General features: G+C 42.8%; 1 pseudogene; it reads left to right on the top strand.

Moving 5' to 3' along the window:
• Positions 1–3,113: 3,113 nt before the first annotated feature.
• On the top strand, positions 3,114–14,525 carry LOC115006840 (tight junction protein ZO-3-like; annotated as a pseudogene).
• Positions 14,526–15,595: the final 1,070 nt, after the last annotated feature.

Raw genomic sequence — 15,595 nt, 5'->3', positions numbered from 1 at the left:
TAACGTGTGGAATCGGCTAAAATGAGCTCTCCTCTCCGGTAGTCGCATCTAAGATCCGTCGCTGTTCCGGTGTCCGTGTTGGGGGGGGGGGGGGGGGGGGTTTGCGTAAGCCAGTGCGGCTCCACCTTAAATCCACGTTTATTAAAGGGCACTGGAGAGTGACTGAGAGTGGGCAAAGGTTGGGTGGGGGAGGAGCGCTCCAGGTGAGGTTTCTCCTCCCAGGTTTCTTTCTTCTCTCCCCGCTGAGAGAGCAACACCACAGCCGGTCATATTACAAATAATTTCAGCAGGAGGGGTTCAGGTTTCTTCTGGACGGCAGCCACCATCCTAACAGAGCTGATCTGAGGAGGAGGAGGAAACTGGACTGGGATAACTGTGGGATCTGTGATTGTTTTGCTTTTGGCGTTGCCATATGGAATATAAAGAGCTGGCTGTTCATTGAGCACCGGAGGCCACAGGTGTTTTGTTCGGCTTAAATCCCAGTGGGAAATGGAAGTAAGGTTCAAAGACCATGTGGTAAGTGAGGGAAGAACACACAGTATTAATCGTCTTACAGTGTACCGCTGCCTAAAAGTACCTCCAAAGGAAGCGGTTAAAAATGAAGAAATGATATGAATTATTATGAACATGTACAAGGTGCAGGAGTTTGTGGGCTTAAACCAGGATCACGTCAGCAGACAGTGAATTAATGTGTTACCTGTCTTCACCTTTTCAGCTTACTTTCGCTATATCCGATTGTTACAGTAGTTTGTTCAGTGCATCTATGTTTTGATGTTGGAGGACTTAGTTTATGGCCGTCTGATTCATTGAAATGCCCCGGATGAGTTTCAGTGCAGACACATTGCTTTCCTTTGTTCAAAAGCCAGATTTTGTTTTTGTAAATGTTTTTAGGGAATTTTCTCAACTGAGGACTGTTGGCATGACGACTGTTTCTTTCTTCCCCCTCCGTGTGGATAAATATTGAATAAAACACATTTCAGTTGTATTCTGGACAGATTCCTCTTTCAGTTTTCTCAGTAGGGTAATACGGAAGTTGTTTACCAGACATGTACTCAACATTTGATTCTTTTACCTCCTGCAAATTGGTGGTTTCCGATAATTCTTTGACTCTGATGAACTACTGATCCGTGCGTTCAAAGGTCCGACTTGCGTTTTGAAATTGACAGCTTCTCTCATTGGTCCGTCCACTTTCAGTCGTGAGCTCTGTGTCTTGCTTTGCTCATGACGTCCCGCACACGCTGTAGCTAAACCTGCAGTGAAAACTACAATATCAAACATTAACACGGGTTTCTGTGTCCGTTAAGGTCGAGAAAAATCCCACAGCCAATCTTTATTGGAGCGATCAGTTTCAGTCAGTGTTTTTTTTCAGGTTTATGATTAACTTGTTCAAACAAATGGCCCACTGTTCACAGGTCACACACCTGTGCTCGTGGTTGCCTCCACCTCCATCATATTTGAGATTCCTGCAACCTTTTTTTTTAATGATCAGTGTTTTTTGACCTTATTTTAAAAAGAGATCTTTGCAGGATCATTAAATTCATGTTGTATTTCTAGGCGATGCGTTCAGGAGTGACGGGACATTGGATACTTCTTTGTGTTTGTGCTCAAGGAGTTGTTAACTGTCACTGCCTTGTACTGCTTGTGTGATCTGCATCTTCTACCCAAGTGTTTGCACAAACTTCAAACTGTTTGCAGCGCTCAACACAACAACAGTACATCTCTGTGCCTCCTGACTAGAGTAGCTGGCTTTACCCGTTCCCTTACTGTAACTCAGCAGGCGCCTTCTGCGCTCTGTGACATATAGTCCACGGCCCGCGCTTTGTTTTAGTTTGGTATTGTTTAAAAAGCGAGTAGAACTCTGTGGTTTGGTGGGGTTAGGAAGTGTTGTTTTTAGACAGATGATGGGAGAAAAGAGGAGCAACATAACAGGGAGGGCTTACAATACAGTCGGACAAACAAATCTTCCTCAGGTGGGTTCTTAACAATGTGCACCTTTTTTATTCTAAGAGTTATAAGTTTCAGTTTCCCTATTGCTCCTATAGTTTCTAATAACCAAGACGACCAAAGCGCTTCAAGAAATAACCGGGAGGTTTAGAAAATGTTTACAGTCTTCAAAACAATGTGGCTTTACTAATTCAGCCTCCAGGGCTGAGTGATCTGAAACTTGACTGTTTACGTAGAAGCGTGTCGTGTAGAACAGGCTCACTGTGTCGCTGTAAGAAGAAAGTATTGCTCTCTATGCTATTAAATAAATAAGTCAATCAATGACGTTGACATTTCTTGTTGTGTGCTGCATGTTTTTCCATTCTGTTTGAAGCGGGGGGTGTTTCTGGCACAGGTGCACATAAATAATTGTATTAGTGTTGGACTATTTGTAAAATTAAATTCCAGTGGTGGGTGAAAAACTCATTTCATCTGATTGGTCACTTTATTCAAATGTTTTGTTTTTTTAAGGGTGATGACGTTATAAAATATGGCGACAGACATTTGAAATCTTCATTTGAAAACCTCAATAGAAGCTTCTAAATGTAAAATAAAAAACTTTTTTGATAATTAAATAATCGTTTTTGAAAATGGCAAACATTTGGCTTGTTCCCCCCCCCTCCCCCCGCCTCTGAAATGTCAGGATTTTATCCTTTTCTTTGTACATATATGACAAAAACAGACATTTGAATTTACATTTTCTTGGCATTTTATAGACTAAACGTTTCATCATCAATCCATTACTCGATAATTGAAATTAACATTGTTTGTTGCTTTCTGAACAAGCCCCGGGTGTTTTATATGTTGTCAGTATATCCACACACACACACAACACACACACACACACACACAAACAGGACACACACACACAGACACACAGAGCAGGTAGCCCCTCCTCCATACCGGTCAGGCAGGATTGAGACAGGTGAGAGCATGCAGAGATCAAGTTAAGTCGTACACACTCTTCTTGCTTGGCCCAGCCTCAACTGTCCTGTAAGAACCTGGATTATGTATTAGGAATTAATCATAATATTTGGGATTTAATTTTGTCAAAGATAAATACTTTCTAAAGCAATACATTTATTATCATTGTTGTTTGTTTTTTTTTCTTTCCTTCCAGAAAACCAGGTATGGAGGAGCTGACGATATGGGAGCAAACATACAATAACACTAAACAAAGTAAGTGTTTGTTAAATAATCAATATATAAAAAAAAGGTGTTTATTTATGTAAAATAAATACATGATGTTCACAAGAAGTAAAGTGAATTAGAAGTGCAGACTGCTTATCTTTGGTGCATCAGTGCTGAGCGGTCTGCACAAACACAGAAGTGAAAGTCGATGCTCGGTGTCGGCTCAGAGGCTCAGAGGCTCCTTCAGTGCTGTTTTTTGCGGGTATTGTAAAAGTATTGTAAAGGGGGTTGAGCTGGACCGAGCTTCAGACCTCTCAGTTTCCGAGCACAGCAGGAATTCAGAGGGACACACCCTGCTGGCTGCTGCACCCCAGCTGGCTCTTCACTATCCTGCCTCAGACTGAGCGACGCTGGAATGTGCTCTTTCCTCCCTCTGTCCCTCTACACATGCTCATACTCTTGCCCACTTACTTTCCTGCATTCTTTCTCTACGTTTATCGTACTCGGTCATGTACCCTGCTGTTATAGTCTGTCTAAATGTTTCTCTCCTTTCTCTCATAATGGCAGGATCCCAAATTTGGGTTTGGCTTTGCCATTTCAGGAGGCAAGGAAAAGCCTCACCCAGACAACGGGGATACAGCTGTGGTGGTGTCAGATGTGCTGCCCAATGGACCGGCCATAGGACGACTGTTGTGAGTTGACTACCATAGCCTCTAGGGCGGTACCCAATGTTGTTGTTGTTTACGTTCAAAGCTTCTATTGAGGTTTTCAATGAAGCTTCGAATGTCTCTATCTTTTTTTTGTTATTCCGCATTCGAGTGTTAACGGTACGACTGAAGCTATTCGGTAGAGCCCTGCGTGGCTCTGACGTGGCTGTAGGAACTTTTAAAACTCGACTGTTTACATTAGAAACGCATGATGTCCTGTCTGCGTACATGTACATACATGTAAACATACTTGAAAGGTTTGTGAACACGTGTTTTTCTTGTGCTCCGCAGCAACAAAGACCAAATCGTCATGGTCAATGGAGTGTCGATGGATAACGTCCACTCCAACTACACCATTCAAATCCTCAAGTCATGTGGCAAGACTGCAAATGTAGTGAGTATGGAGGAAACGCCAACCTGAACGTCTAAAGGACTTTATGTACGTATGTATCGCTGCCTACTTGTGGTCTCTTAGATCTCATGCCCTCTCCATTCTTTCCTCTCTCCAGACGGTAAAACTCCCCTCGCAAGATTCAGATCCCAGCAACCTCCAACCGTCTCGGGCCATGTCCCATTCCAACCTGCTTGGACCCGGACCCCTCCCAGACGAACACGACGCTACTCTGACGGCAAGCGACAACAGAGGACTCCAACCGCTACCGTAGCCGCGCCCGCAGCTCTATCGCCCGACCGCAACGGGCATGGGAACACACTGCCGTTGATGTCGATGGCTTACAAGAGGCTGCCGCATCAGGACGTGCAGAGAAACCCATCAAAACGACGCTGCATAAAAAGAAAATCACAGATGGTAAGACTTCCGGAGGTTTGCGTGCCCTGACGTACTCTGGGGAGAGAGCTGGCGTCTGACTGAACTCACGTTGTCGTCCTCTTTCCGCAGAGTATGGATTAAAGCTTGGCAGTCAGATCTTCATCAAGCACATGACAGAAACCGGCCGGCTGCAAACGGAAGGAACGCTGCAGGAGGGAGACCTCATTCTCAAGGTGATGAAGTCTTCTGAATGTTACCAGGCTGTTTTAAGCGCTTCAATCAGTCGCCTTTACCCACTCATGATGATTTATCAAAAGTCTGATTGTGTAGATTCATCAATAGTGTGATATTGGGTTTACTCCACATCGCCCAGCCCTAATCTAAACAACAACTGTTGCACATAAAATGTTTTTTGCGTTCCTGTTCTAATTATTTGTCTTCTTCGATTAGATCAATGGCATGACGACAGAGAATCTATCCCTGCTGGAGACCAAGCACCTGGTGGAGAAGAGCAGGGGCAAACTGACCATGACGGTCCTCAGGGACGACCGCAGGTTCCTGGTCAGCATCCCGGAGGGTGGTGGACAGCGCCCCCAACAGTGAGGAAGACCGCCGCCGCCGAGACAGCAGCTCTGAACTGGAAGGTGAGGGAGGGAGGGAGAGGGGAGGCGAGGTATTAAATGTGAGCCTGCAGGGCTGAGGTGAGAGTAAAAGCAGTGAACGTCTGGCCTAATAACTGAAGTTGTCCTTCTGGTTCTTATCAGAACATTCAGACCGTGGACGAAGACGTCCCCACACACAGAACGTCCCGTCAACCCACCCGAGAGAAAACGGACACGCAGGTACTCTCGCAACACCCACCCCTCCACTAAAAGAAGTTGTAATATTAGAGTAGTTACGTGTGTGTGTGTGTGTGTGTGTGTGGTGTGTGTGTGTGTGGTCTTTAGCTCATAGTGTAAAACCAGAGAAGATACTTTTCTCTTATGTTAAGAACAAAGGCACTGAGAATTCCTGTAATTTTTATTTGTATTTATTTATTTGCCCAGAACAAGAGCTGAACCTCCTCCAGCCAAGTCCTCGGGATTCATCACCAATGCGCTCCACCTTGACTCGGCCTCCTGTAAAAACCTACGCCGCTCGCAGAGGTCAGTTCCCGCAGAGTATCACTCTCTATCCAGAAATACACATAGCTGTTGATCACATACTCACACAAACAAAGATGTTAACAGACACAGTCGGACAGTAACATTAATGATCGATGGATTGTTGTTTCTTCTTCAGCTCCATCCCGAGTCTGGGTCGGACCGCAGTGCCTCCTCCTCCTCCTCCTCCTGTCAGGAGAGCCAGTCCGGACATGAGGGATCACTCCAACAAATACAAGTCAGTTTCTCAATTACTGTTTCATTGACAAAATGTTCATCACACTCTGTGTTTGGGCATCATTTCCATTTATTTATTGTACTTTGATCTGAATAATTTCAGATTGGATGGGCGATGAATGCACTAGTTGGACTTATTATCACTTAAAGTTTTGATTTGCTCTTTCTGCAGAACTCTGTCTGGTAATGTCCAGCCTCCCCAAACCCCGGTCCTCTCCTATAGTCCCTAACTGGAACACCTCCCACTCCCCCTCCAACGCCTCACAGCCCCGCAGACCGGTGTCGGAGTCAGACTCTGACCGCAGCACTTCCCCGCCGCCACGCAGAGAGAGATCCCACCCTGACAGCAGATACAAGTAAGGACAACTTGATTCAGCTCGAAGCTGAAGACCCTAAGGAATCACAATGCTGATAAATACCATGAGAAATAGAATCTGTTTTTCCACTGGACATTTCCTAATCGTCTTTTTCCCTCACACTTCTCCCCCACAGAGTTCTTCCTATCTTGCGCACATAGGACTGAGAGCCTCCCCCATCAATGTTCGCCAGGATCCACCAAGGAGGATCAACTCTCCTGTCAGAGACCCCCCCTAGGTCAATACAGACACACAAAAAACAAAACCTTCTTCAAAATATTGTTTGAATATTTGCTGCTGAACAGGTTAAATAAAGCATCACGAACACCAAAACTATATCACTGGTACAGGTGATTGTAACGTTTTCCTCCTCAACCATCTGCCCGCCAATATTTCAACTTTAAAGTGCCATTAAAAGCCACGATAATTTTGCACCATCCGGTGACAGAAGGCAGAAGACAGGGATGGCTGTGATGATAACATTATAGAAATGAAAATACTCGCTGATTTATGCTGCAGCTTTAGTGAAAAACAATACTTCTTTTCTGTTTTTAATTTGCCATGTTTTAATTTTTGCTGTGTTCATTTGGACAACTCTTTTCCAAAAGACACCTTATTGATTGACTGCAACACTAATTGTGCATGCACAATTAATAGAACATCAAGGATAACACAAGAAAGTCACAGAACTTACTTCCTGTGTGTGTAGACAGTGGAGCATTAGTGACTTATAACCCTAACCCTAACCCTAACCCTATTAAATGAGCTACATACAGTCCTGTCTTTACAGGGGTGTGTTATCTAAAAGGCCAGTGTGTTCCTTAAACGTGACTACGTTGTAGTCTGTTCAATGCTATTGGGAACCTTATTCCAATCATGGGTGCAAGAGTATCTGAAAGAACGTTTAACATATTGCTTCTCTGCGTCTGATTTTCTACCCTGGACCTGCTGTTGTGCCTGTGAGCCTCTCTGACCCGACCTCATAACTCTTCTCCTCCTCATTCTCAGACTCTGATTCCGAGTCAAGAAATCAGCCTGGCGCCTCCTCAGAGGCAGAGCACCACGTACAGTCAGGACTTCCCTCAGCAGATACAGGTAGCAGATGAAGGTCCACCCAACCCACCCCCCCAACCCCCTCCCCGAAACCCAACAACGTCTCACGGACTGGGACTCTGAGCAGACGCCTCTCCCGTTTAACATTAGCTAATCACGTGTTTTCTATTTACCTTTTGAAGAAGCTTCACTTTCCCCTTTCTGTCTGTGATTCTGATTGATTTGCTCATTGTGTACCTGAAGATTTTGCTTGATTTGTGTTTTTTGACTGTGTACCACATGTTTATGTTTGTGTTGGTATTCTGTTATCCAATGAAATAAAAGTGACTTACACTGAACACGTCCCTCTCCTGTATGTGGCTAAATGCTGATTAAACAGAGGACACTATAATATATATAATAATATAACCACAATATTCCAATCAAACATCTGTAGACTAGTTCCCCAAATGCAAATCTGCATAATTTATCCAGCATGTTATACAAATTAATAGTAAATACAAGCTCACAAGATCAGGAAATATTCATATATATATATTTCCATACTACTAATGGTACTGAGTGGTTAATTTTGATCAGTCACAAAGCAGTTAACCGTCAAAAGAGCGAGCTTCCCTCAGAGACACTAAGGTGAATATTCAACATTTCATCAATAATCATCACATTAGCCACGGGTCCCCCCCCTCTCCAAACGTAACTGAGATTTGTTGTCTTCCTCCTCCCTCACTCCCGCCTCCCTCTGTTCTTTTCCAGAGTGCTGCCAGATGTCGACCTGCAGCCCCAGGTGGAGTCGCCGCGATGGAACCCCCCCAGCGTCACTGCCAGCAATCCGCCACAGAAGGGTGTGTATGCTTGCGTGTGTGTGTACACAATGTTTCAGTTCAAGTGTGTGTGTATTTAGTCAGTGAACATTATGCACGATCGAGGAGGAAGCTCCTGTGTGTTATTGTCACAGCACATTTTACATAAGTGTTAATAATCAAGTTAAGATTATTTCTTAATACCTTTTTACAGACGTCTACATTTCTTTAACTACTGGCCAATAAATATGTATAGCCAAATACGTCCAAAATGATTGTTTTCCTAAGAGCAGCTTTTATTTGTTCATGTTCACAGCTCCTTCAGAGTCTGAATCAGAGGCCAGTTACGCGTCTGTCCCTCGCAGGGAATCTACAGACAGCGTGAACTCCAACACGGCTAGCAACAGATACAGGTGAGAGACATTGGAAGATGTCAGGTGTCTGTTGGCAACACGTTTCTCAACAGACAAGTTACTGGTATTCAAGTGCTAAGAAAACACATTGCTTCATTGCTACTTTGTCATGACGTGTCACGAACCAGAAACCTAAACACTGAACTTACCGAGTGTGTCCGATGGCCTGTTGACCGTAAGCCAGCAGGCTATTGATAGTAACCTGAGCAGGTCAGAAGCAGATCACATGTTATGCCTACAGTTTGTTTAATATGTGTTGATAGTCAACTGAAAGTACATACTTCCTCCGTCTTAAATATCTGTCATCGAGTCAATAGTAGACTTATAAGAATAAAATGTTACACAAGGAGTCTTTCTGACACTAAGTATCCATGAAAACCTTTTAATAGGATTAATATGAAAAATGCAAAAAGATATTTGAATGAACAATCTCGCTTATGCACTGTTTTGTTTCTTGTAATGTGTCACAAGTATTGTATTTCATCACGTATGTTTGTGTTACAATCAGAGTCCTGCCCGAGATTAAATCCACTTCAGTCGCCGTGAAGCGGGAGCCTTCTCGTCGCAATATGTCACCCACCAGACCGCCGCCTTATGGTCAGTTGACTCTCCTCTCACTCACACTTCTGTATCTTCATCTTAAGCTTTAGAGCAGGAAGGTCAAAGTTAGTCCTGACAACAGTCTCTGTTTTCATTCAGATTCAGATTCAGAGTCAGACCAGCTGTCGCATCTCAGGAGGTCTGGGAGCTCCGAGCGGGGCGAGAGCAACCGCAGGTACGGCTGAGCACTAACATGCACTGTTTCCAAATCTAATCAGTGTTATCCTCACGTTTTATGCTGTTGTTAACCTTTGTGCTTTCCTTTGAATAAGATGCTCTTCTGTCCATAAAGGGCATAACTATCTGCTTTATAAAATCTATAGTGTTACTATTGTCACTTCCTTCAGTCCTGCTTATAAATACCAAAAGTTATGTTTTAACCTTTAAATGCCCGCTGTGTTACATAATGCTACTGTTGTTTTTTATGAGGGAAAAGCAGGCACAAAGAAATTTTTCTGTATATTATATGCAACGGGGAATTTGTACTGTTTGAAAGTCTGGTATATGTCAATGATTACTAACGGCATTGAATTTTAAGTGTAAGCGTGTTTCTCCCCCTCACAGAGCTCCTCGTGCTGCTAATGGAACTGGCACCGTCCGGTCTGGGATTTCAGTGAAGAGCAACCCACCAGCCTACTGTAAGGCTCAACACTAGAACTACTACAATAACCTGATTGACAGGACACTTGAGATTGATAACTGATGGATTTTTGTACTTTATTAAGAAGAAAAACACTTTTGCTGGTTTCAGCGCCGTGCGTGAGACAAATATCTCCCTCTAAAGTTTTCCCTTTGAGCTGTTTGAATTGTGCTTTTGTGTTCTTTTTTTTAAATAATAGACTAAATAGTAAGATTAACAAAGACAATATATATTAGTAGTACCAGCAGGGAGTCTCACCATTTCCATATCTCTTCTAGCAAAGCCTGTAGAGGAGCCAATCTACTCGCTCCCTCCAGACTCGTACCCATCACCTAATCCAGGGTGAGTAATGCAATCCGATGTTCGTTCATATGCATCTTTATCTTTGAGCTGGTTGATTCATCTCGACAACAATGTACGCATTTCTAATTCTCCTCGTCACTCTCAGCTACAGCTCCGACCTTCACACGGTGTCGTTTGTGAAGGAGGGCAGTGTGGGTCTGAGGCTCGTGGGAGGCAACGATGTCGGCATATTTGTAGGTGGAGTTCAGCCAAACAGCCCGGCGTACAACGAAGGAATGAAAGAGGGAGACCAGATCATGAAGGTGAGACAATGATGCTCTATCTTAGGTTGTACACCCTGCACTATTTATTTCAACATCTAGAACCGGAAACTCTATTTAAATCTCAATTTTAGCCCCTATTTTGGCCATTTAGCCATATTTGAATAACTTAATTGTGTAGATTAAGATGACATATGCATGCAGTGAGTTCTCTGTGACTATAATCTGCACAATTCAGCTGTTAGGTCTTTTAGTCATTTTACTATATTGTATCTGGCTTACGATAAATTGCCTTACTCCTTAAACTTGTCTCTCAATTGTTCAGGTGAATAACGTTGATTTTGGTCATTTCACACGAGAAGAGGCAGCCAACTTCCTCCTGAACATCAAGAAAGGGAGCAGGTTGCAATCTGCACTCAGAACAAGATGGACAGTAAGTTTATCACTGAACCTCTCGGATGATAATTATGAGTAAAGTTACTCTCAATCAGTGGCTGGAGGTATCCAACTTCATTTTCTCTCTCCTCAGTTTATAAGAAGATCATCAAGTCCAACCTGGCAGACAACTTCTACGTTCGCACCCACTTTGACCACGAGGCAGAAGGCTCCATCGGTCTGAGCTTCACCAGAGGAGAAGTGTTCAGGGTGGTGGACACAATGCACCGCGGGAAGTTGGGCAACTGGCTGGCCAGCCGCATGGGGAACGACCTGCACGAGATGGATAAAGGCACCATCCCCAACCAGGCCAGGTCTGCAGGAGATGGGGGGGAAGAAGATTTACATTTCCAGTTTAAAGGGATAGTATGGGGTTTAGTTTTTTTTTAAGTGGGGTTTTATGAGGTACTTATGTATAGTCGGTGTACTACCTGGCTTTGCTCATGTGCCGGTACTCCTGTCTGCTTCTCTTAGGTAATACACTGACTATGGATAAGTACAACCCCACTTCAAAAAATCTGAACTATCCCTTTACCAAGAACTATGATTCAGTTCTTACATCTGTCATTCTCTCCTGCAGGGCTGAGACGATGGCCAGCATAGAGCAGACGCAGCGGGTGAGTGGAGACAGGCAGGTGTCGGGACCGAGAGCCGAGTTCTGGAAACTACGGGGTCTCAGAGGGAACAAAAAGAATGAGAAGAACATCCGCCGGAGTCGTGAAGACCTGCTGCAGCTCACCATTCAGGGCAAATTCCCGGCCTATGAGAGAGTCCTGCTCAGAGAAGGTGTGTTCTTCACCCTCACACACACACGTTTGATGTCATGTCCTAACGCGAGTCGAGCAAGTTCTAATCGCTCTGAATTGTTTGTGTCTCCAGCTAATTTCAAACGACCCATTGTCATTATGGGCCCTCTAAATGACGTTGCCATGGAGAAGCTGGCCAGAGAGTTACCTGATGAATATGAAGTGGCAGGTTTGTCTTGTTTTTCACGAGACTCGTGTTCAACATAAGAAATTCATTTTTCTACCTCTGTTTTGACACTTTTTCTGCGTCGTTATTGACAGACATGGTTCCTCGCAGTGGAGGAGACGGCGGCTCCACAGTTATTAAGCTGGACACTGTGAGGAGAATAGCAGAGAAGGTGAACCAGTCTTCAATCGGCCCCAAATTTACATTTACACACTTTTAACAACTTGTTTTGGATGCATTCTTGCTCCCCCCTCACACCCTATTTTTTTTTTTTTTTTTGTTCAGGACAAGCACCCTCTCCTGGACATCACTCCCACTGCAGTGGAAAGGTTGAACTACATCCAGTACCACCCGATGGTTCTGTTCCTGGACCCTCGCAGCCGCAAGGACGTCAAGGCCATGAGGCAGAGGTACAGCCCCAACTCCAACAAGAGCTCCAGGCGCCTCTACACCCAGGCCCTGAAGCTGAGGAAACACTGCAGCCACCTGTTCTCAGGTAATGACACATGAGCAAAGTCTGTCACTGTCATATGTCAGCATTGAAAATACAATAAACTGTATGATTTGTGTAGTTATCTGGTACCAACAGTGTATATTCTTCTCACTTTTTGTTTTCCTCCAGCACGTATTGACCTGCAGCCCAGCTCCAATGTTTGGTATGAGAGTATAAAGGAAAAGATCCGCCATCAACAGTCAAAACCTGTCTGGGTGTCTGAAGTGACGGTGAGACACGCACGCACGCACGCACGCATGCACGCACGGAATTTGACTTGTTATACTGAGCAGTATAAATAAATGTAAATGGTTAAGTAGTTCAAGAAAGTTAAATACAATAATAAAACAGTTAAGGATGATTAAATGATGCTAATAATAGAAAATAAACAAATCCCCGACAAACAATGTACGAGTAGAGACTTTTATATTTTTACAGATTGTAAGATTCAGTTTGTTTGTCTCTTCCTGTCAGTCTAATGACATGTATATTTATTTTATATATTTCTATCCAGTTGGAGACTGGGGAAGAGCAGGACTTGGATGGTCTGGATCAAATGCAGTCCGACTACCTCAGTGCTGCCAGTGACCTGGAGGACACTGATGGAGAAGCCTTCACCGACGGAGAGACCTACACCGACAACGAGGACCTGGAGGAGGCTTACCCCGGTCAGAACGCAGCCGCGGCCCCCAGAGGATCCAGGGTAGCTGGAGCTGCTTTAGCCCGATCGTCTGAGCCCGCCTCTGGGCGCCTGAGCCCCACCGAGGACTCCGAGTCTCAAGAGGACACGTACTCGCTCAGAGAAATCCCGCCGTTGTTGCACGTACCTGAGCCCAGGACAAGCCGCCGGAACAGCGACAGCCCGTCTCACAGCGCTGCTGAGGAGGAAAACCCTTCTCATCGCAGTTTTACAGACTCAGATTTCAGTGCGGTGGATGTGATTGCACCCACCAGTCCATTAGACGGACCCCCGGATTTTATAGCCCCCGACCCCTCCAGTCGGTACTCTATGAACGAGCCCTCGTATGCTGATGTGGAGCCTGAGAGCCCACAGCATGCCGCCAGCCTGTCTATTATCGAGGAGAAATTACAACAGGTAAACAAATGTTGTTCATATTTATATTCTCTATCTGTGCTTTATGTATTCAAGGCCATAAACCTTGAAGCTGATGCTCTGGAACAATTAGCTGATTAATGGATTGGTCAGTAAATTGACAAAATACACAATTTTAAATGTTTTTAAGCCAAAGTACCAAACATTTATAATTTTAGTTTCTGAAATATAAATATTTGCTGGTTTGTGTTGGACAAAACAGGCACCTGGATGTTTCTAATATTTTACAAACTAAATGAAATAATATAACAATAACTGCTTCAGAAAATGGTTGGCAGTACTGTAAAGGATTTGTGATTTGTAGTAAATGCACTTAAAAATCCAGAAAAAAAAAGGTAAAAGGTCTGTGTTTGTATTAAATGTGTGTTGTCAAGAATCATGAGAAACAAAAGTAATAAGTTCTTGTCCTCTTCTAGGCTCGCTCTGCAGAGCCTCAGGCAAAAGCGGAGGCGAAGAAGGCTCCTCAGTTCATCGTGTAAGTCCTCTTTAGCTGTCTTTGGGTTTCAGAGTAAAGCCAGACTGAGGCTACTTGTGCTAATGTGTGATGCCTCTCTCCTGCTCTTTTGATAGGCTAGCACATCATCACCAAGCAGTCCAGTTCAGACGCACACAGATCCGAGGCAGCGATAGCTCTGAGGACGAGGACGAGGAGGAGGCGGACGACATTGAATGGGGTCCTGCGACAGAACTGTAGAGTTTGCATCGAGGATTAAAGTGTGAATCTACAGATCTAACAAAGACATGGAAACTATTTCACTCCCGAGAAGCTCGGATCATCTTGGATCATTTTTTTGAAAACCTTTCTCTGCAGAACAAAGTGGGAAGTTGGTCGGCCTTCACCAAGGGCCTTGTTCAGGTGTGGGAAATTGGAGATTTGTAGAACAGATGACTAAAAGTTTTAACATTTAAAGAAAGGTTTTCACACAAATGTGTCTGATTTCTTTTCATATTTTTATATTATATATTTAAATATAATCTAAAAAATCAGCTTGCTATTTGTTACTGCTACTGAATGTAACATGTTAAGTCTAGTTTTATTTTTATTTTCATAGAAATATGCAAGAACATTTATTTGGATGTCACTTTAACTTTTCTATATTAAACTGTTTTCCTGATTTCAAAAGTGGGTTTGTTTATTTTACAAAATGTCAAAACGCTTTTAAATGTCTTTTTTTTTACATTATTGCCAGGTTTTGCATAAGTAAATACAACCCCGATTACTGATGATCGCTGATATTAAATATTGATCTGTATGGTCAAAAAATGATTGGACAATGAAACTGTAAAGCAATATAATATGATGTTACACTCTCCTCCGAGGCTGGATGACCAACTGGGCAATTAAGAGGAATCTTCCCATTTTGTAGCAGTTATATTGTGGTTATTTTTAATGAATTGCACTTTTGTTTGTTACCATTTATCACTAATGTGCAATATAAACAGAGATGTAAGATGGCTTCTGTGGAAGCCCTTTATCAAAATCTATTTTCAAACCTCTAATGCATCAGTTGATATGCTCACAAGTCGTGTATAAAATACGTTTGCATGTTATCAAGTTACCGCAAACTCATGTGAAGGGGGGGATTGTGAGTTGCCCACAATTCATTATTGCCCTGGGCCACACATCACTGCTGTCACTTATTCTTTCATTTCATGCGTTTAGATGTCATTCCCCTTCGTTCCCCTCTGGTGGTCAGAGTGCACGGAGGAGATAAATGTATAAACACCAGTTTGATGTGGCACTCAACATTTCAAAACCACTATTCATATAGCAATGTTATTGATTTTGCAGTTGCATTTTTTTTTTTTTTCAAATGTGTTTTATTCATTAAAGAAGCGTTTCAAGATATAGGACATGAGAACTCAATCTACAATTTCATTTAGCCAAACAAAGCAAATACAACAGATAGAATCCAACGTAAATAAACACACACACGTGTGTGTGTAATTTACATATATATATATATTTATTTCCATATTTACAAATATATATATGTATTAATATATATATATGTAAATATATATAAATATATATTTGTAAATATATATATATAGATGTATATATGTAAATATATATATGTATATATATAAATATATATTTACATATATATACAAATATTATATATATATATATATATTATGTATATAGTATATATATATATATATGTGTATATATAATATATATGT

The sequence above is a fragment of the Cottoperca gobio genome, chromosome 4 (assembly GCF_900634415.1).
Source record: "Cottoperca gobio chromosome 4, fCotGob3.1, whole genome shotgun sequence".
NCBI lineage: Eukaryota > Metazoa > Chordata > Actinopteri > Perciformes > Bovichtidae > Cottoperca > Cottoperca gobio.
This window is presented reverse-complemented; position numbering and strand designations above follow the sequence as displayed.